A 23,185-nucleotide genomic window follows, 5' to 3' on the forward strand; every position below is an offset into this window, starting at 1 on the left:
AAAAGTCGTGTAAAGGAACTTTCCTACACCATTATCATGATTTTATGAGTGAGGAAATGGCAAGAGAGGTTAAGTGACTTTGGCTAGAAAATAATGGAGCCACAACCCAAGTTCTAGCATACGATTCCAAAAACTATAGGTTATTCACACAGCCACAAGTAGAAATGGACTTTCTGAGACTAAATGTCATTACATTTAAAAAAATAGTTTTGAAAATAGAAAATGAGAATTTATATATATTAAAATGTTCACTGTATTCATCAAGATCCCCACAAGAAAACAGAGGGAATGTTTAATAGAATTTACAAGAGACACTATTGTAGGTGGAGCACTAGAGAAATCATATGGGAGCATTATTTTAAGCAAAATGAGCCAGACTCAGAAAGTAAAGAGTCATATATTTTCCCTCATATGTGGAAGCTAAAGAGGAAAAAAAAAAGGATCTTATGAACATAGAATGGATATCAGTATAGTAGGAGATGAGGATAAAGGGGAAGAAGGAGGGAAGAGAAAGGGGGATTACAGAAATTTTGTGGGAGAATGCAGTACTCTAGGGTTGGTACCAGCTAAGCTTGAAGAGGTGAAGGGAAAGTTGCTGGACTCCTAAACAAAGAACTGTGTGGAACCTGCCCTGACCTCTAGGTTGAGACACTCAGGGCCATCTGTGGACACAATCCCAGGCTATGAATGATTTGTTCAAACTTGTGATAAGATGAGGAACTCGCATCAGAACATAACTCAGTTATGTCTCCCAATGTACTGTGTAGTTCAGCTGATATTTTATTCACCACAAGATGTTCTCAATGAAGGAATCAGTGTTGTTGGTTTACATTCTGAGGCAGGTTTCTATGTCATTACAGATGACTCCTTTGTAGGGCACTGAACCGAGTTCTGGCTCTGCAGATAATGAAAAGCACGCTAGAGGTCTCCCAAAAGAACTCCCTTGTGCCTGCTCTCCCTTCCTGCCTTACCATCTACTAAAGAAAAGAAAACTGGGCACCATGCTAGGGTACTTTAGATGATGTTTGATTCTTGCATGGTAAGTTATTCACCTTTACAGACAGGAATTGAACCCAGAAAGTATAAGTAATGTGCTCATGATCTGACAGCTAGCAAGCAGCAGAACTAAAAATCAAATCCAGACCTGCCTCCAAAGTCCTTGCTATTCACAATAGCCCTGGAACCATGTTTAAATTATCTGACAGTAACACCCAGGAAACAAAGTAGGATTGTGGGGCTGGGGAGTTGCTTTGTTTGGAGGCCCATGGCTGTATTAAACAACTAAGTCACAGTTCCTGAAATAGACACACCCCAACTCCCCCCAAATCAGATAGCACCATTTATGGGCACCACATTACTCTGCTTTACAAGGCCTTTCCCAGCCCAGTCAGTTGGGTCAGAGGTAAAGTCAGTTTTAAAGTGGCTCATGTGTTTTTCCATCTCTTTATAAGCCTGGGAGGTCGGGAAGAAGATGGGGAGAAAAAATTCATGAGAGGGATGCATTTCCTTAGAAATGTTATTAATTGGCTGGGCAAAATAAGAGAGGCAAATAAAATAGCTGCTCCTCACTAAGTAAAGGCATCTTCCTCCCTTATCTCATTAAAAATTAAAAGCACTCTTGGTTTAAGTAGGGCAAATTAGTAATTAAGTGCTATATAATCAACTTGTATAAACATAATATTGAAGGGGAGGCCAGATTAATCACTCCATTGGCTTGTTTGGCCCCCATTAATGTACCTTTTACTCAGGTCCTTCCTGTGATGCCAGGATGTATTTTCTGCTGTTGGAGGTCAAGTGGGCTGTGATAGATGGGCTGACAAATGATAGTGGACTAGATCTGGAAAAGGTATACTTGTGTGTGGGCCTCCATTCAAAAGAGAAAATTGACATCTCTTTCCTTCTTTAGGGTTCTTATAGGAGCCTACATGTGACACAGGCTATCCTACCTGGTACCAGGACAAAGAATTAGCCAGTCTCAGTGTCCCAGGCCACCCCCGTCTCGTGGGGCAGAGTGGATCCAGACAGATCAGTTCTGAAAAAGTCTTTACTGAAGTATAAAGGCACAGACCATCTGCTTGGACCCACATCTTGGTTTCTTCTACGTCTGACCTATAAAAGATCAGATTGTAGCTATATTGTCTCACAACATGTTGTTAAGTAGACATGTTAGTACAAATATAGCAAAATGGTTTACTTAATGTTGGCCATTCTTTGTTTAAATTACAATTATTATACAATGGGATAATGGAGCATCAAAGAAGGAGTGTCTTTCACTGTTAGAGCTTAGGAAGCCCCCCTCCCCCATTCTCCTACCCCAAGGTAGCAACTTTTGAGCTAGGCCTTGGAACTGGGGACTCCATGGTCCCAGGCCTGTGCACTTCATGTTTGCAGTGGAATTCCTCCTCTCAAGGCAGAGAGAGGAAGGTAAGACTGAATGTTTACAAATCTCCACTTCCTTTGACATAGGAGATATTAGTAATGACTGTTATGCAGTAATGTGGCAATTGCCTGGCAAGTGTGGGAAACAGAGAGGTCAGAGGAAGTAAGCTGAGTCCACTCTGGGCAGTGTAAGAGAAAATCACATGGACAGAAGAGAAAAGTAGCCATCCAAGTCACCCTGCTGTCCCCCAGGGGATGGCATCGCCTTGTTTTGCTAGCTAGATGAACAAACCTGGCTAGAGAAGTTATTTAATTTCTTTAAGCCTTAGTTCTATATGAACTAACCTCACTGAGTTGCTGCAAATCTTCACGGAATGAAAGCACATTGGACACAATGCCTGTTATACAGCAAAAACTGATTATTTCCTGTGTTAATTGGATCCTCACAATAACCCATGGAGGGAGGTGGTAACATTGTCTCATCATATAAAGCAGAAAATGGGGGTACCAAGATGTTAATCAGCTCATGTAGGCTCTTCATAGCAGGATGTGGGTTTAATCTCAGGTAGTCTGGCTCCAGACCCATTTTCCCCATATCCTGCTCCCAACCCAGAGCTATGGAAGGTGTATGTTGCATACTAAAATAGGGTAGATGTCTTTCTTCCTCCTGCTTGAGAGATAGTAGGCCAAGCCTACAGTCATGGTGACCCCTCACAGATGGGCAGAATGACTCACCAGAAGTCATTATCCCTTGGACGTGATGTGCATGCTGCCACTCATACTGATCTTGGCAGTTTTGCATAAAGAACAAATAAGTTGTTTACCATTCATACTCTCCTTCTATTCAGGACTTGAGCAGCTTATAATAAATGACTAAGCATGCTATGGAACAAAACTCAAAAGACAAACTATGTAGAAGAGGAAAATACACTAACCACCTATACTAGAAGAGTCCTTAAACTCAAATGCATGGTATGATACCAGTATAGAGTAAGATGGCTTAGTTGTATACCAGCTTGTAGAAAAGTACTAGAAAGGTACTATTATTGGGACTGAAAGAACATCTTAAGGACTTTGAAACAGACTGTTTTATCCCCAAACTTGTGGCTGCCAAAACAAACCAAACATCTATGGGACTGATCTGGTCTGGGGGTCTCTAACCTGCTTTGATGGTGCTTCAGGCAGCCGTGGCAAAACTGGGAACTGAGTCCTGTTGTGTGGTGTTCACAGAGTCACAGAAGTATACCTCTTCTTTTAAGAGACGACATTTTTCCTGGTACTAAGTTCTAGAATTGTCAATTATTTCGACATTAACCTAGAAATCCTTCCTTGGAACTTCTATAGAAAAAGGGGAAGAGTTTGTTACATACAAACTTGTAGAGAATCCAGAGCATGACGTTCAAACTTGGTTTCAGGTCAAAAAGAACCTGGGCTTATAAATTTCTGGAGTTGTAACTTAGCCCCAGGGTAGAGCTGAGAATACCAGGTTTGGGACATGGAGAGCATGTCTCTTCACCTCTCTTGCCTGAATATTCCTTCCTGCAGCCAGCTTTACAAACAAAGCTGTTTCACTGACCCAGGAGTGTTTTAGAGGACCTCAGTTCTAAAGCCTTTTACCAGCCTGGCATCAGAGACGTGTTAAAATGAAGCACCCATCAATTGAGAAGGGCAACAGATGTTGAAGCATATCAAATATCAGTAAACAGCAAACCCACAGAGAGAGGCCACTGAACTTGGCAATCTCCTCACAAAAATACCCCATGGCCTCCAAGAGAACGCTGTGGACTTTTATAAACTGCATTAAGCCATGCATTCTTTTTTCATTTGGACAATTGCTACACCATGAAATATTTTCACTTAGAGCTAATCTGTTACATTCTGGTATTTTTTTTTTAATCTCTACTTTTCTAAAGGGTAAATGTAATGCTCACAGGGTATTCTAGACTTTCAACTATGGGAATAAAGGTCTTTAAAATATCTTCCCAGGTGGGCTGGGGTTGTGGTTCAGCAGTAGAGTGTTTGCCTAGCATGTGCAAGGCCCTGGGTTCGATCCTCAGCACCACACAAAAAATAAATAAATAAATGTATTATGTTCAACTACAACTAAAAAGTAAATATTAAAAAAAATCTTTCCAGTAATTATGAGGAGTTGCATGTTGCATATTCTGCTATCTAGTACCCTCCCCTTTTTACTATTAGCATTATGATTTGTATTATAAATGACAAATAGGGCTATAAATAAGAATGCAGACTCTGATATCACACAAATCTGTGTTCAAATTCAAAGTTCAGATTTATAACTGTGCATTAGGTCAACCTCTTCCCTCTAAGCCTGTTTACTCACTTGTAAAAATGGGACTTTCAAGAGTGTGAACCTCATGTGATTGTTAAGATTAAGTAATATATATATATAAGTATTTGGCACATTTATTGCATGGAAATCTCAATGAGAGGGATGCAAAATGATGATAATGGTTATGATGATAACTACCATTAGTATTAGCTGACTGTGCTGAATTAATGCTTTCCATGTTATTGAAAGATGTCTGGATTGGTCCTTGGCTTGCTTGCTCCCAGAGATCTTATTCACTCTTTCCCCCTGTTCTACTCCATTCTGCTGTGCATTGCATTTCCCAGGTTGCCTTGTACCTGACCTCTGGACCTCTTGGCCAGTGAGAGATTCTGGTGGAAGAAGGAAATGCTGAAAAAGAAGTCGAGTCCCTTCTCCCCTTTGCTTCAGCTAAAGCTGCATGTTCTGTGTAGTTCTGCCTCTAGCCTTGCTCTTTCAGGCCCTCATTCTGGCCAGGAGCCTGTCCTTGGTTTGAGTTCCAGCCTGACATCTCCAGCACCTGGATGTGGTCACACTATTTCTTCTCACTAGCTCTTGTTTTCTAAGAGGGGTAGCAGCTTTCTGCTATTACTACCTCTGGGACACTTCAAATCACCTGTTTGGCCTCTAGGTTTCTTCTGTCACTTCTTCTTTCTGTTGAAGGCCTTAAGTAGATTCGTTTTTTTTCTGACTGGACTCTGACTGACATAATTGCTTTTAAATAAGAAAATCAATCAGTGAATTCACTTCCTATTCTCTGTCCCTACTGGAATGAGGTAGGCCAGCTGGGGATGGTTATGGTGGAGAGTTTTACTTTGACTAAGTAAATCTCAAAAGATAAGAAATTGTCCTGAGTATGTTTACTGATAGTGCCTTGGCCCCCAACTCAGAACCAGGCACTAGATAGGGCCAACAGCCTAAGAGGCTTGCTACCTCTCTGAGAAGACAAGACTTGATTCAGCCGGGCAAGGTCAAAGAATGGGCCCTCTCTTTCTTCAGAGCTCTACATTGTTCACTCTTGTAAGTGGGTCACTAGAGTGGGTATATGTTTGTTCTTATCCCCCAAATGAGGAAATGGAGACTTCGAGAGGGCCCCAGGTCATACCACTACTAAATTTTGGTACTAGGAGTTTAACTTAAGTCTAAATGTCTCTCAGAGCCTACATTATTAGAGATTTTTATCCATTTCTCAAACTTGTTCCAGCTTTCTTCTATTCCTTGCACAAAAAAACAAAGCTGTGTACACAACTCATGCTATTCTAATCTTATATAAAGTTCCTTAAAGAAATGACCTTTAACCATTTTCACTTAATTCTTCAGAACAGGTTTATGTGGAAAGTTTATTGTATTAATTTTTTCAATTGAGAAAAAATACTCTGATAATGAAAACCACTTACCCAAATTAACACTGTTTATATACAAGCTGGAATTTTTCTGTTCCCAAGCACATGTTCTTTCTCCTGGTGATATGCAAGGCTTAGAGTATGCCGAGTGGTTTAGAAACTAGAAAAAGAGGACAAAAGGAAAAGCAAAACCAAGCTCCTCACCTTCAAGTAGCTGACTGTTGTGTTAGAGAAATAAAAACAAAATGACCTGAAACCAACTGTGTCATTGTGTCACCTCCTCTCTGGCCATGGCTTCCTATAAGAAGTGGGCTTGGAATGAGTTAGAAATGTTGATTTAGGTCGAGAAGCTCAGGAGGGAGCTTTTTTAGAGAGAGGTGCTAGAGAGAGCACAGGAACAGAGTGGTCAGGAGGAGGTCAGTAAACTCCAGGAAAAGGTCCCAGTACAAGAGTCACAGGAGATGTATTGGCTAGCTAGGGACCACAGCTGATTGGGGATGGCAGTTGTGAACTACAAACAAATCCATTAGGAATTAGAACAGTGGTCTCTTAGGAGCATCCTTTGCCTAGTATCCCCTCTTCCTTTAATTGTCTGTAGTAAAAATAAAATTGTTGTAAACTGATTATCTTATTTTTTTAAAAAGTCAACAACATAAAGTGCTTCATAGATATCAATATGTTTTCTGCTTAAGAAAAAATAGCCTATAAATAATAACAAAAAAGTTATTACCTATCTCTAACAGTTTTAAAGAGCCTCAGCAATCGAAGGAAACAATTTTCAATGCTCCTAGAAAGCTATGCTATTTCACTAGCACACATTTGTGTACAGGTTCTGTAAAATATCATACTTTAGAATTTCAGCATAGAATCGATGTTCATAGCAGCACAAGTCACGATAGCAAGATTGTGGAACCAACCTAGATGCCCTTCAATAGATGAATGGATAAAAAAATGTGGCATTTATACACAATGGAGTATTACTCTGCATTAAGAAACGACAAAATCATAGAATTTGGAGGGAAATGGATGGCATTAGAGCAGATTATGCTAAGTGAAGCTAGCCAATCCTTAAAAAATAAATGCCAAATGACTTCTTTGATATAAGGGGAGTAACTAAGGACAGAGTAGGGACGAAGAGCAGGAGAAGAAGATTAACATTAAATAGGGATGAGAGGGGGGAGGGAAATGGAGAGAGAAGGGAATCTGCAGGGAAAGGGAAGGTGATCCTCAGGGTTTTATAAAATTACATACAAGAGGAAGTAAGGGGTAAGGAAGAAGTACACAAGTGGAATAAATGTTTTACAGTAGAGGTGGTCGAGAGAGAAGAGGGGAGGGGAGGGGAGGGGTGGGGGGATAGTAGATGATAGGTTAGAGAGCAGAATTCATCAGACACTAGAATGGCAATGTGTAAATCAATGGAAATGTAACTGATGTAACCAATGTGATTCAGCAATCTGTATATGGGGTAATAATGGAAGTTCATAACCATTCTGAATCAAATTGTGAAACATGATATATTAAGAAAGATGTAATGTTTTGAAAGACCAACAATAAAAAAAAAAGAAATTCTAGAAAAAAAAAAAAAGAATTTCAGCATAGAGAAGGCACCTTCTGAGATGTAGGTCATCCACAGATAGAAGCAGGTAACTTACCTGTAGCTCAAAACCTACATTCCGCCCTCCTCATCCCCTTCCTGTCAGGTGACACCTTCGCCTGGAGGAGCCTGTGTATTGGATGGAGCTGATGGTGATGAAATTCCTCCTAATCTGTCAGTTGCACCTGTCAGCGTCTCTGATGAGGAGGGATTTTGACAAACCAAACTGGTCTGGATAATTGGGTTATAGCAATTGTCCTCCTCTCAGTAAGCAATTGTCCTCCTCTCAGTAAGCTAACCACTCCAGACAGCAGAGGAGAACATTATAGACAACCCTAACCTGGAGGTTTAGGCAAGTGTTCAACCACTAAGAAAGAGTAGGCTTTTCCTGCAAATGTGAGTTTCCAGCATATTGTAATATGGTGAGTAGCTGGGACCCCTGTCTTCAAGGAGCTCCTAAAAATGAGGCAGAGGGGATCCATTGAGTATGCACCAACTGCTACTTATGCATTTTAAAAATTATTAACTCAATCCTCAAAACCATCCCATGAAGTCCTAGTATTATTGTCATTTTGCAGAAAAATGCTCAATTACAAAGAGGTCCCTTCCCCAGGTCACAGTAAAAAGAAGTGAAGCTCAGATGTGAACCCAGCTGTTCTGACCCTATGGTCTGCTCAGTCTGAAGTGCTGAAACCCACCTCTGCAAAGTTTCTTTGAGGAACACATTTGTACTGCCTATAGCTATATCAGCATTTGCTGACCCCACTCACATGTGAGCTTCCAGGTAAGGGTCCAAGTCTAATTCATCCTTAGCCAGGAGTAGGAGCTGGATAAATGTGTGTTATGCCAAACTGAAGATGCAGTTTTACAGAGACTTTGTAATCTTCCTGGGGCAGGCTAAAAAGGGAGCTGCTTGTGGCTAGCTACATGGAAAGCTAGCAATTTAAGACAATGGTGCTAGTGTGGATGGATTTGGATGAAAAATTCTTCACAGGTAAAATCTAATTTGTCTCTAGATATGACTTTATTCACACCATCACTACTATAAATTGTTCTTTATGATTCTTGCTCACTCAAATTTTTTCAGAGATAAGTTCCCCATCTTTAGAGTATATTCAGTTGCTGAATAACTCAGTGTGTGACCTGGGAAAGAGTTCTACCTCTTTGGGCTTTGGTTTCCCCATCTTTAAACTGCAAAAATAATGTCATAAAGGAACCTCTGGGACGCCAGTATATACAATAGAAAGAAGGTGCCCATGCCCTGAGCTCACTCAGCAGATGTCTTCTTCTCCATGTTAGCCTCAGAATATCTCTGCTGAAGGTGAGGATTGGACCAGACTGTTTCCAAGGAAATAATCCAAATATATTAAAATAATTAATAATAATATTTAATAATACAGCAATAAAGTTGCTTCAAAATAGCCTAGCCAATGAGAATGGTAGCTGGAGTCTCACCACAGGGCCTGAGTGCCTGAGCGACTATAAGATACTATGTCCCTGGTGGGACAAGGAGGTAACTTAGTCTGGTCCTATTTGGTGGGCTGGGAGCTAAGGCTGTGGGCCTCGTGCTTCTTGCTGAAAACAGACTGAGTGCCATGGCCCTGGTGAATTAGAAATTCTATCCAGCAACTCTTGGAGATTGATTTTCCATCTGGGGATCTGACCTCTTGCTTCACTTAGCAGAGGGGATCAGACTGTTCTGGGAGGAATCAGTGAACTGGCCTTTGGAAAGGCCCTCCCTTGCTTTCTCTTTACTTTTCCTTTATTTCTTTTTCTTTTTTTGTTTTTTTGTTTGTTTAGCACTGTTTCAAAAGGAATTTTTTATTACCTCCAAGGGCTCAACACTACTAGTTTGAATCCTTCTTGGCCCTTAGAGTTTTAAAACATCCATACCGCCGCCCACATCAGTCCTTTGTGCTGGATGAGTACTGAAGCTTTAATCTCATTTATGTCATTGGATTTATAAAAAAAAAAAAAAAAACTTTTTGAATTTGGTATGAATGCCCCCATTTTCTTTGTTTTTTGTCATGTTCACAGACCCCTTATGTCAATGCCTCAAGAGTAAAATCTTTCTTATTTCAGAATCTACAGAGCCTAACAGCTTGACACAGAAGCTGCCTGGCAAGTTTGTGTTCATTGATTCAGTAGATAACCTCTAGGTACAATGGTAAGCAAAATAACCATGGCCCCAGTCTTTATCACATCTGCAGGTGAATGAGAGAGAAAGTTAAAGGGAGGAATAAAATATATGTTCTATCTTGAGTTAAATGCTACAAAGGGGGAAAAAAGGTTGAATAGGAAAACAAATTAGAATGATAGATGAATAAAAGTAAATGACCTCAACTCCTAACTCTAGAGGTTTCTCATCTCCTCTCTGTAAATGATAATCATTGCCATTGCTTTAATTACATTAACATTTCTTGTATACCCACTATATTCTAAACTGTATGCTAACATCTTCATATTGATTATATCAGATTTCCACAATGACTCCTTATCCCTTATTCAAGATGAAAAATAAGATACAGAGAATATAATTAAATTGTTCGTGATCAGAGAGCTTATAACTGTCATAGATGAAATTTGAATCAAAGTTGGTCTGACATTCTGTTCTCAGCAAGGGGAAAAGAAAAACCCCATAAACTCCCAATATTATCACAGGGGTTCAGCAGGCAGCCCAAAATGAGAAATAATCCATCATATTACGTGGTAAAAAGTCTGTTCTACTAGGTGAGAGGAAAAAAAGAAAGAAGAAAAAACATTGCTGGAAAGTGGATGGGAAAAGGAGGAAGATAATATTCTTGAATTGGCCATCTTATCAGCCTAACAACAATAATAAATGATCACCATGGCAACAGGATGTCTAATTAATGGCAGATGTTGAGTCACTTTAAAAGCCTCACCAACCAAATGCCAAGCTGATACCATAAGCTTTTCTGCTGTGCCACAGCTGGGCTGATCATGCTGTGATCATGTTGGAGGGACTCATCTTTTGAGGGTGGAAGAAACTCAAACTCTGGGTTTGGCATCAAATTTGAGTCTGAGTCCCAAACCTGCCATTCCTGAGTTCTGTTGCACTGAGCAAGTCAGCTCATCAAAGGAGGGAGGCAGTTATTGTTATTTTTATCATTATTACTATAGTACCTTTCCAAGAGAGCTTGCCTTGGAATCACAAGGCTGTGTTCTGACTGCTTCATTTGAACAAGTCACTTAAATGCTCTCATTTTTTTTTTAGTATACATCTTTAAAATGCTCTGCCCATATTATAAAGCTTGGGTCTTACTTGACCTCTCTGCACTAACATGGAAGCAATATTAGTATCTCCCTCATAAGGTGAAAATTGGATGAGTTAATACAGGTAGAGCATTGATAACATGCTGCAGAGTCAGGCTGCCTTATATATTCATGGTGCTGGTGGTGGTGAAGGAGGAGAAGAAGAAGAACAAGAAGGGGGAAGAGTAATTGAGATAATACATGTGCATAGAACTGTTTAAACACCATGTGGTACAAATGAGGGGCATTCATAGTCATCATCAAATATTTCTGGCCAGTCCCTGGAAAAGTCAGCTCATTCACATGGCGGTCAGTTTCTTCAAAGTTTCCATGGTCTCTGTTGCCTTTTTATTAAGCCCACTCTGTATGCCTGCTCTGATCCCTGACTGTGCTGTTTTAGGTGGGAAAAGAGAACGAGGTCAAAAATTAACAGAAACCATGAAAAAACTTTGCTCAGAAACCAAGTTCTCTACAGGCTAGGATTTCCCAAAGAATGTGCTCTGGCATATTAAAAGTTTTCCTGGAAAGAATTATCTTGGGAAATGCTACACTCTAATGAATTAATCATTTTTTAATAGCAAGACTTCATGTAAATATGCATTATGAATCTCCTAAGTTGGGCAACCATATATAAATATGAAGTTTCCCAAATTTACTTGGCCAAAGAATTTGTTTTTTAAGGTATGTCTTACGTTCCCAAAGATCAAGGAACAAACATTGGGAAATGCTTCGTAAAACTGTGATCAAGACTATCAAGCCCATTAAAAGCAATTCCAGGAAACAAACTAGGAAACTCCTGGTAACCCTCCCTTTGACCCATGTGTCTATTTAACACATTGAAAGAGCACCAGGGCTGGATTTGGCAGTGACTATATGCTGGAGAGTGAAAAAACAACAAGTAAGACTGAAGCATTTTCTTTTAAATATACTTATTTTTATGTGGTGCTGAGGATTGAACCCACTGAGCTACAGTCCCAGCCCCAAGACTGAAGCATTTTCTACCCTCTTGGAGTTCTCCTGGGCCTGTTGGGGAGAGAAAGAAGTTTCTGGCCCATTTCAGTACAGAAGGAGAATGCAGGGTGCCATGGTACAGGAGCAGGGCTTCTTACCCAACCTGGTGGGTCAAAGAATGTTCCCCAGAGGAAGTAACTTTTGAGCAGGGACCCAAAGAGTTACAGCTGTGTGCCATATAGGAGCTTACCACTCTCTCATGCATAGCCATATTGCATCCCCGTAGCAACCTTCCTAGTAGACTGAAGTATGGTAAAAGTTAAGTGATAACAACGACTGAATGAGCTCCAACACTGGCCAGGCATGGTGCTGGGCATTTAGCAAATCTGTTGGATTCAATCTTTACAACAATGAGTGGTATCCTTGGTTTACAGTGAGGAATTGAGGCTCAGGGGAGATCAATGATTCTCCCAAAACTACACATTACAGTTACTGTAAAACCGGGACTTCAACTCAGATATGCCTGATTCTAAAGCAGACAGATTTACAGTGTAGTCTACCAGTGCCAGGCCAGAATGGTGGCTAGTCCAAGACAGTTTTCACTAGACTGAGAAATGTGGAAATGTAAGCAGAATATCATGGATTCTTCCTTAAGCTATTTTTTTTCCTTCAATAATGTATGTGGTATTGAGAAATGTTCTTCCCCGGTTTTTTGACATGGAAAGTCCTTTGTTCTATAGCTGTTTTGTTTTTATTGCTTTGTCAGAGAATGCTTTTTGTTTGTTTGTTTTTTGTTTTAGTTCTTACTTGGTAAAACAAAAACCAAACAACAACAACAAAATTGCTAGCCCTTGTCAGTCTCCAAAGTCATTCTAAAGTTTTACCAGTTAGAAAATCTGAAAATTTTAGAAGTACTATATTGCAGCTTAAGTAACATACCCATTAACAAGAGGACTGTGGACAGCATGTTCTTTAAGTCTTGTTGGTTCAAACTCGGGTGAGTTTCTAAATTTTTTGTGTGCCAATGCCTAGCAGCCAGTGGAGATAAAGATAATCTGGAGTCTCCCAAATGCATGTGTGCACACACATACACACACTCACACACAGACACAAACACACAAACACACACATGAGGATGATTTATACTGGTATGTGAACATTATTTTTCTAATAACTACTTATTTATTTCAATGTATGTTAGAAAAAAATAATGGACATCAAGCCTGAGTATTCATAAACATTTTGCTTCAAATAAGACAGATTTTAAAACAAACAAAAAAAAGATTTTATTCAGAATTTAGAAAGCTATTTCATTGCCTATAAATACTCCAAGTAGTATCTGGATATGGAAACAATTGTGAAGATGGTGCGTGAATTTCTGAAGTTTGTGAAATAGTAAGATAATATGTGTGAAAATGCCTCATGCATGAAAGTGCCCAGTAAATGCTCCCTTCCTTCCCAAGTCACTTGGAAAGCAGGTGGCAGATCCCCAGAGAAAACCTCATAGCATCAGACTCCCATTCCAGTGCTCCTTCCAGGAGGCCCTCCACTAGGGTACTTCCTGTCAGCCTAGCTCCTTCCATCCTGCCATAGAAGTATAAATACAGATATTTCAGAAATGACTTGGGGCTCAAAAACATCCTGATGAGTATCAGTCATAAATAACAATCCTAAACAACAGTAAGAAAGTAGACAGTACTACTGTTTGGAAAAACAAGAATCAGAATCTGAAAACTGGAAGGGCCCCTAGAGGTCATTCCACCTAAACCCTCCTTTTACAAATGTGGAATCTGAGACTCAGAGAGAAGAGTTTTGTTCACGGCTAGAGAGTTCATTGCTGGTCAAATTAGAATGAGAATTCATAAAAAATACAAATGTAAAATTTCACATGAAAAATACCACATATTTCCTCCAGAAAATTAGCAGGGATGTACCACAAAAGCACTTAACTTGGGAAAAATCTAAAAATGTTGAAGGTCATCTTCCCACTATGTCAAGAAAGAGAACATTGTAAATCACCATTGGAGGAGATGCTCCTGGTTGTATTTTTTTAAAAAAATTTGTTTTGATTGTGGTAAAATACACATAAAATTGACCATCTGAACCATTCCTAAGAGTGCAGTTAAGTGGTATTGAATGAGTTTCTACTATTGTGTAACCATCACCACCTTCCATCTCTTGAACTCTTTTCATTTTACAAAAATGAAATGGTGTTCATTAAACAGCAACCTCACACTGCAGCCTCCCTAATCCCTGGCAGCCTCCATTTGACTTTCTGTCTCTGAATTTAACTGCTCTACCTACCTCATATAGGTGGAATCATATGGTCATTGTCTTTCTGTGACTGGTTCATTTCACTGGGCATAATGATGTTCTCAAGGTTCACCCTCATAGTAAGTAGTCTGTCAGAATTCCTCCTTCCTGGTTGTCCTCTCCTGTGTTTCTGTCATCATAACCATCATTGCCATGAGGACGCTGACATGTTTAACATTTTAGGAACTTCTTTCTAGCAGGAGATATAGATGGCCCAGGTGTAAATGACAGCAGCAGTGGGGCATAGTGCCTGAGAACTTGGGTCTCTTCTTCTGGACTTATAAAGAGATGACACAGGAGATAAACAGAATTCCATGCTGTGCCCCCACCCTCAACCCCAAATTCCTATATTGCCACTTCCCCAAGTCTTAGCCACAGCCTTGGATTCCATCGTACCTCCATAACTTACCAGATGTGTCATCTTGGCAACGTGGTGAACCTTTCCAGGCCTCAGTTCTGTCATCAGTAAATGGATAGAATGATTCCAATGTTAAGAAAGCCAGACTTTTTTTTTTTTCTTCTGAGTTCTGAGACCTTTTCTGTAGTTTTATAAACTCGAACATAGTTTCTTAAAGAATGATACTAGTACTACCTATTCCACTGGGTTGTTCAGAAACAATGTGATGTTATGTGACGTTTAGGCCACGCTGAGATGCCTTGTTCCAGTCAAGGATCTTTAGGTGACCTCTTGACATGGGGAAGGAACAAATTCTAATTGAATTGTGTAGGTTCTGCTTGTCAGGTGCATTATTTTTTTAATCATAAACACTGAGTAGAATTGTGTGATGGCGCTTGGCCCTTCACATCATCATCCATCTCCCCAGCTAGTTGCAACCATCCAGCCCTGCAACCCCCCACCCTTTGACCAGCACCTACATTATTATGCTCAGAAAATTACAGATACTTTCTCCCCCACTCTCAAAAAGGGAAAAAAGTGTTTCTTGGATGCATAGGGAGGCAGTGGTCATCTGCCTGCATTTGTTTGTTCATGAGGACATTGCTTCCTATTTCAAGATTCTCCTGCCCCTCCAATCCCCTCAGGGCCTCATGGCAAAGGTGCCATTCACTCCATCTCTAAACTGTGGCAAAGCAGAATGCTCAGGTATAGAAACTGATTTCAGCTCTTCTCTGAAGCACAGCATTTCTCTTTGCTGACCAGTTGAGAATCCTTTTTCCCTGCTACAGACACACCCCTCTCCTTTTATTTGATACACAGGACAGCTGTCCCCAAAAGGATGAACCCATTTACTTTCACCAGAGTTGACTTGTTTTCCATCGCATGTTTCTGCTTAAAGAGAAAGCCTTTTTAAAGGGCTGAGCACACACTGAGCGTGTGTACTTAATTTTTAATATGTGTGTGCCCACTGCCAAGAGAACAGAGGAGCCTTAAATAATAATGAAACCGAATTGTGAATGTTGTATGTTTTATGTGGCATTGATTCCTAAATATACTCTTAGCAGCCAGGTATTATTTAATACAGCCCCATTAATCAAGCTGCCAAATCTAAATGAAAACCATATTTAAATATACCTAATAAGATTATGGCTTTGAGTTGAATATCAAACTAACGTTACTACATTTTTTTTTCTCCCAGCAAACCTTCATTCACCGCCTTATATTTTTACTCTGAAAGTATTATTTTCACTCTGAGTTCTTTTGTGTTATGAAGCCAATCTTGATTATAAAGTAATTTTATACTACACACTTTCAGCATCATGCAGGTTTCAGCCGAGCCTCTAAATGTAAGTGTTTTAGAGAGGAAAGAACAACACAGACTTCTTTTTCTGGATGAAAAATGAGATGTCTCTTCTTCTTGGAATGAGCCCTCGAATTAGAAAGAAAATTAATAATTATCTTAGAGATCCTGAATTGTTTGTAGCTTCTGAAATAAATGGTGTCTGCCTTTTGAACTGTTGTTGCTTTTAGTATTTTGTACTAAATGTTCTGGTTTTTTTTTTTTTTTTTTTCTTTTGACAGTTAATGTTTCTGTTGGTTTTGCAATAGTGACACCTAGGGGCGCTAGGGAATATTGTGTGGGCTGCTCAAACGCTCTTTTTCAAAATCAATCCCTTTGTGGAGATTGACAAAATGTTTGTGGGTCATTGGGGCTGAAGGAGAAAGAAGACAGGTGGAACATGGGTAAGACAGAGAGCCAGTCCTGTCCACCAGACTTCTGATTTGGAGACAAACAGGGAAGGGAGGTAAATAAAATATATTTTACAAAGAGCTCACTGACCCTGGGGTCATGTACTGTTCTAGCAGATTTTTAGAGCTAGTAATACAGTATTGTATTCATTTACTGTGATTAACTCTTGCTCTTTTCTGCAGCAATTTGCTTGCTGTTCTTGTTCTTGTAACAGGCATTTCCGCAGACTAGAAAGAATGATATTGCATGTCGTTCTCTAACTTGCTGGCTTCTAGTCATTTCTTGCTTTACACATCTCCAGTTGTTCTTCTCTTTATTTAATATTTTCTATCCATGTTTGTCCTTATAAAGTTGTATTTCAGACTTTTCACCAATTCATTCTCTCCACTAATATGTTATTATCGTTTCTTCTAGTTTCTGGGTCCTTACAAGTTTATTCATGTTTACATGTCTTAAAACTTAACTCCTTGCTTAAAAATAATAAATGCATTCCAAACATATTAAAATTCTCTGATTACATAAGTGCTGATAAACAATTCTTATAAAACTTTAAATACTATATTAAATTCAAAATAGGGAACATGTGTTTAACTTTGTACATAGTAGAAATTCTAAGCTTCATTTTAAAAAGGAATAAATATAGTGCACAGCAATGCATATAATTCTCTTAGACAAGTATTACCTATATGTTGTATCTCTTTAAGATATTAATGGACATCATTTATTGATGCTTTATTATATGTCAAGCACTATTCTAATTACTCTGTGTAAAATAACTCATTAAATCACCAGAGTAGCCTTGCTCAGGAACTGTTTATACATGTCCACGAACTGCTATGCATGTAGCAAGGGAAACTTCATCAAGGCAGTGCATGAGATTGTCATTGGTAGCAATAGTACAAGAGTTAGTATAACTCGTTATTTTTATTTATTTATATATTTGGGTACCAGGGATTTGGACTCAGGGGCACTGGACCACTGAGCCACATCCCCAGCCCTATTTTGTATTTTATTTACAGACAGGGTCTTCTAGTTGCTTAGTGCCTTGCTTTTGCTGAGGCTGGCTTTGAACTTACGAACTTTGTAACTCAGCCTCCCATGCCTTACAGGCATGCGCCTCCACGCCCAGCTGATTAGTTCTTTCTTCAACTCTTTGGGAGTCAGTTTCACTGTGCTGAGTTTCACTAGCCAGCTCTTCTATTGGAACTCAATAATATCCCTCACTCTGCTGTCTCTGGCTACTTCCATTGAAAGAGAAACACCTGCCCCCCCAAGGGACAATCCAAGAAACAAGCAATAACAAATAATTGATTTCAGGTAGGAAGAAGTGTTATAAAAGAGAGTAAAACAATGTAAGTAAATAATGATTGGATGGGTAGACTGGGTATGTGAGCAGTTGAGAGAGGCCCTCCTGAGAAAAGAAGGATGTTTGAGATGAGCCCAAATGGCAGAGGACAAAGGCCCTCAGGTGTGAGTGAATTGAACATGCCTGAGGAAATGTGAGAAAACCAGGGAGGCTGGAGGGTGCTGAGTAAAAGGACTTTTATGATGTGAATTTCTTTTTTTCCTCCCATCTCAACTCTGTGACACTGTGTTTCCCATCTCAGACCCTGGTTTGACTGAATTAAAAACATGGTTTTGAAGGGCAGATCCTGAACTATCATCCAGTAGAGAGCTGGGGAAGTATACCTGGGAAAGATTGCAACCTGTGTGTCTTCCTCTTGTGCATATTTCCATCCTATGAAGTCAGATCAAAATAAACAAGGCAGAGTGAAATCCTGGCACATTTATGTGTTCTCAGGGACCCAAAGCACAGAACAAGTCTTGGGTGTCCTTCTTTTCATAGACTGTGTGGGTGATTCTGCTTTGTGGGTCTGCCTCAACACTACACTGGAAGCTGACTGAGAACAGATCTTATCTCTTATCTCTTCAATCATTTTTCTCTTTTGCATTTATTTATTCAGTAAATGCTTCTTGAGTGCTATCTAGATGCCAGCCATCTGTGTCAGGCCCACCTGTCCACTCACATTTGTACATTGTAGAAATTCTAAGCCTCATTTAATGATGGACAACATTGATTGATGCTTATTATATGCTAAGCACTGTTCTTATCACTCTACATGAAATAACTTATTTAATCTCCACAATAGTATGGGACAGAATCCTGACCAGGGAGGACTCAGTACTTACTCTAAAAGTTCTCCTGCTATTAAAGAAGAGAGATACCATAAAATAGGGAACTATAATACTGTGTGTTCTGTCCCCAGCCTTGAGGAGTCAGAGAAAACTTTCCAAAGAAAATGACTGTTGAGCCAGGACTTTAAGTGTAAATAAACAAAGGTGAATGCAGTTGTATATGTGTGCTTATGTGCATGTAATGTGTGTGTATGTATGTTGAGGAGCCAAAGTGGGAAGAATTTTAAATCTTGGGAACAACAGACTCATGAACTCAGAAATGAACTCAATTTTGTATTATATAAAAACAAAAATGAAAGAATTTTCCCCACACACACATGTTGTAGGGACAGCTCATGAGTTGGAGGTATAGGGCCAAAAGGCATTTTGCTCATTCACCCTAAGATATCATTCTTTCCCATATTGTCCATCATTTCTCCTTAGAATCCTATGGGGACCCACAGCCTTATTAAAAGGTTGCCAGGTAGATCATCCAGTGGTATATTGAGAGAGCAGGCTGAGCATGCATCTTATTCTAGAGATGACCCTATCTATGGAACTGGACATAGCCAAAGTTCAGTGGCCAATATTTCTGTTTTTCTGAATGCTGCCTGAATAGAACTATAGGGTGAACAAGTGAATTTAAAAAGTAAGTAAGAACATCAAGGCTGTATATGAAAGAGAGAGGGGCTGTAGTATATGTGTTCCAGATGCCAGAGGCAGAAAGCTGGTGTGGGAAGGGAGAACCTGGGGCCTCGTCTCTTCTCTACCACTAAGTTGTGGTGTGGCACTGAGTAAGTAGCAATCCTCCAGCCCATACAGTGGAGCTGTTCCAGGCAATATCTAAGGTTCCTAACAGCTCTGGAATCCACATCCTTCCTGAACAGCAGCCCTGGGGCCACACTCCTCCAGAGGTGTGGGCATCATGGGGCTCAGAGCACCTTGAGAAGCTGTCCTAATCTACCATGTTCTTTAGACAGTTCTGCTTGTTCGCTGCCTGTGCTTCTGCAAGGCTATGGGTGGCCACACCTCTGATGTCCTCCCTCTTTCCTTTGTGTCTGTTATTCTAAAGGGATCTGAGAAGCTGGCTATTCCAATTCAACCTTTCATTTGGATCTTGTACAGGGAGCCTCTGAGCTGCCCATTCCCCCTGGCCCCTTTAGCATCCCAGCAATTCCACCAGTATGCAGGTGCTAGCTCCTCCACTGGCCACTTGTGTGACTTTGATCAAGTTTCTTAATCTCTCTGCACCTCTACTCCCTCAACTGTGAAATGTGGATAACGTGTTCCTGGCAGGGACAGTTTTCACCAAGGATTAGTGAGATGATCCACATAACGCAGTTAAAAGGAGAAATGCAAGTATTAGTTATTGTTTGTCCTAATTGTTCCTTCAGCCCTTCATTGCTGCCTTCCTTCTTCACAGATTTTCTTTCCAGCTCTCACGCAAGCACTAGGGATACAGAGGTAATTAGGACACCCTCTCTGTCCAAAGGAGTTCTGTCTAGTGCCATGTGTTGAGTGGTTTCTATGTGTCCAGCACTTTGTCTAGATTACTTCATGGAATCTCACTCCATTGCAGACCAATGTTTATTCTTCTCATTTCGTGCTGGAGGAAACTGTAGCCCAAAGAACTCATGTGACATTCCCAGCATCACACAATTAATAAATAAAACCTCTGGAATTGGAGCTCAGATCTCCTAGACTCCAAATCAAGTGATCCTCCCACTACCTTACCAGGCTGCCACAAGGCTGCCATTGCATTGGTTTGAAAGGAAAAAGGAGAGTGAATGATGAAATGATCATAATGGGAAAGAATCGCTTCTTCCGGGGCTGTCCACTTCCAGCTTTCAGAAGGGGTGGGAGGCTAGGTTTGTGAGCCCAACTCCCAGCGGTCTTTGCTTCAGCCCATCTGAAAAGGATCTGTCTTTAAAAGCAAGGAGCCAGAAAAAATAATTCATACTAAAAACAAACTCTGTCATGAGTCATTTGACTTTGCTTTCCCCTGAACACATAGTTTATGTCTTGGGCGAGCTAAGGCTAAAGGAACATCTGATATGTTTTAAGCTAGCAGAGCCATTATTTAAGGCGCTTCACATCCAATATGTGCCCATTGGACCCCATGGTTTAAATCACAGCTTGTGCTTACGGGACCTGACAATTTGTTATTTTGTTGTACTTGTATTGGAGTGTGATTGTGTACATGTTTTATCAAGCTGACAAGAATCATTTTGGTCCATGATTCAGAGGTTCTCAGGCTATCAGCTAACCCATGCACTTGTCATTCTGGGTGAGAGTGTGCGTAGACAGGAATGTGTATATGTGTGCATGTGCTCAAATACAGGACCACCTATGCAAAGGAGAGAGAATAGGGGAAACAGGCATCCAGACAAGTACCTAACATTCCCACTGGCAAAGGAGGAAGCCCCAGCCTAGGTTGGTGTTTCTCCCCTGAATGAGATAACACAGAGCACAGACAAGTGGCTCTGTGGCCAATTTGCTTTTCTTTAAGCAATAAAAATATCACAGGAATACACTTACATTGTAAAAACACGAACAACAGAGAAATACAGAGTAAATGGTGAAAGGCATGAACGTCCCAGAGGCCATCACTATTCCATACTTCCTGTGTCTGCCTAACTTTTTCAATGTACTCACACACATGCACACACAGAGTTACATGGTAGAAATTGTTCAACTTTTTTTTTTCATTTATAAGTTATTTTAGAATATGTTATCCTAAAATACAGAGCTTCCCAGTGTCTATTCCATATTAACAGTATTTCCAGAGTCCACATATATTTAAAAATATTAACTAGGTTCCTATTGGTAGACACATTAAATTGTTCCTACTGTTTAGCTGTCACAAACTGTGACATAAGCGTGCTGTTGGTTTGTTTATTCATACACAAGTATGAGGATTTCTTTTGGAGACATGGGGAAAGTGGGATTGCTAGTGAAGGATTGGTGCATTTAAAATTTTGTTAGCTGTGGCCAAAATATCCTCCAAAAAGGCTATCCCAACTTGTATCTCTGCCAATGATGTCTCTACACCTTTGCCAACACTGGATATTGTCAATCACTGAATATTTTCCCAATTTCTTGAACATTTGACTGCTCATATCCTTTGTCTTCCTGATTTACTGGTAAAATGGACATACTCTTGGTATCTATGGGCCACTTAAATTTCTGTTATCAGCTAATGGCCTGTGAATACCCTTTCTTCATTTTCTTACAGGACTCTGTCTTTTCCTCATTGATTTCAAGGAGTCCTTTGTCCATCATAGGTACTGAAGACTTTCTTGGCAACTGTTCCTGTCCCCTTACTCTGAGTGTTGGTTTAATTGTCTGTATAATGGGACTAATCACAACTCTGAAGTGTTGCTGGGAGGTTTACCATCACCCATGTTTCAGCACATGACAGTTTTCCACACATTTGTTTTTGCCTTGCCTGGTTAAAGGCCTTCTCCCCACCCCCCTCTGGACTTTAAAAGTAACTGGTCATTGAAAACTGTTGATTTCTATCCTTTTTGAGGATTTTGTAGCCAATAGTGAAGGCACAGCTTGCTTAAGAGCCTGAAGCAATTTCTTATTGATACATCTCAGTGGGCCTAAAGGAAACGAAACACCTACACCATGACTTAATGCAGGAAAATTCTACAGGGTGACCAACCTTGTTGAAGGATGGGTGGGGTCAGGCCTCTGGGGGACTGCTCCCATCCATGTGGGTGGGGAGTTCCTTCTTCTAGAGCTTTCATAGCTCTTGGACCCCCTACCTCCTGTCTGTGGCCTTTGGAATCATCCCCCCTTGTCATCTCATCTGGTATCCCTCATTTCTTTTTGTTTGTTTGTTTGTTTTTTAAGAGAGAATTTTTTAAATATTTATTTTTTTAGTTTTCGGTGTACATCACATCTTTATTTTAACATCTTTATTTTATTTTTATGTGATGCTGAGGATCGAACCCAGTGCCCCTCGCATGCCAGGCGAGTGCATTACCGCTTGAGCCACATTCCTAGCCCAAATCCCTCACTTCTTAAAGCAACACAGTGCTAGAGACTAAGAGCCCAGACCTCAGAGCCAGACTGCCTGCGTTTAATCCCCAACTCTGTCATTCTGCCTGTGAGGTCTGTGGCAAGTTCCCTAAGCTCTCTGCCTCTGTTTCTCTGCCTGTTAAATGAGGATACTAATATCCCCTTCCTCCCCCAGAGGCCTGACCCCTCCCCTTTCTCATTATAAAGTGTTTGGCACATGGTATATTATTACAGAAGCCACCAAGAAATAACATGTAGCATCTGCATCCTAGTTCCTCTTTCATGACAGTTAACTTCTAATACCTTGCTTATTTTGGATTCCACTCTCTAATTTGTAAATGAGTATAAAAATATCACCTCATGGCATTGCTGGGAAATTCCAAGAGGATGATTTACATAATGTTTACAGACAATCAGCAAGTGAGTGGCTACTCTGGTTATGATTATAAAAGGACAGGAGTAGAGGGTAACACTCCTGGGGGAAGTATCCCATCTTCAATAGTAATGGAGTTGGGCATACTGGGTTAGAATTCAGCTGCCACACTCAGCCTTGTGACTTTGACCTCAGCTCTCCAAAATTATTTCTTGATGTGTAAAACTGGCTCAATAATGGCACCTACCTCTAGGTTCATTATGAAGAGGAAATGATAAA

The 23,185-nt window shown here is 40.2% G+C and overlaps 1 protein-coding gene across 12 annotated transcripts in view; it reads left to right on the forward strand.

The window, feature by feature from the left end:
* Fggy (FGGY carbohydrate kinase domain containing) overlaps positions 1 to 23,185 on the forward strand; it is a 400,280-nt gene that overhangs the window by 332,298 nt on the left and 44,797 nt on the right. Inside the window, exon 17 of one of the 12 annotated variants that reach the window (XR_013427819.1) lies at positions 861 to 1,039. The exons of the other annotated variants lie outside the window; for them this stretch is intronic. The gene's annotated coding sequence lies outside the window, so the exon portion shown is untranslated. The remainder of the gene's footprint in view (positions 1 to 860; positions 1,040 to 23,185) is intronic. 12 annotated transcript variants of the gene reach the window in all.

This window comes from Ictidomys tridecemlineatus, chromosome 11 (assembly GCF_052094955.1).
Source record: "Ictidomys tridecemlineatus isolate mIctTri1 chromosome 11, mIctTri1.hap1, whole genome shotgun sequence".
Taxonomy (NCBI): Eukaryota; Metazoa; Chordata; class Mammalia; order Rodentia; family Sciuridae; genus Ictidomys; species Ictidomys tridecemlineatus.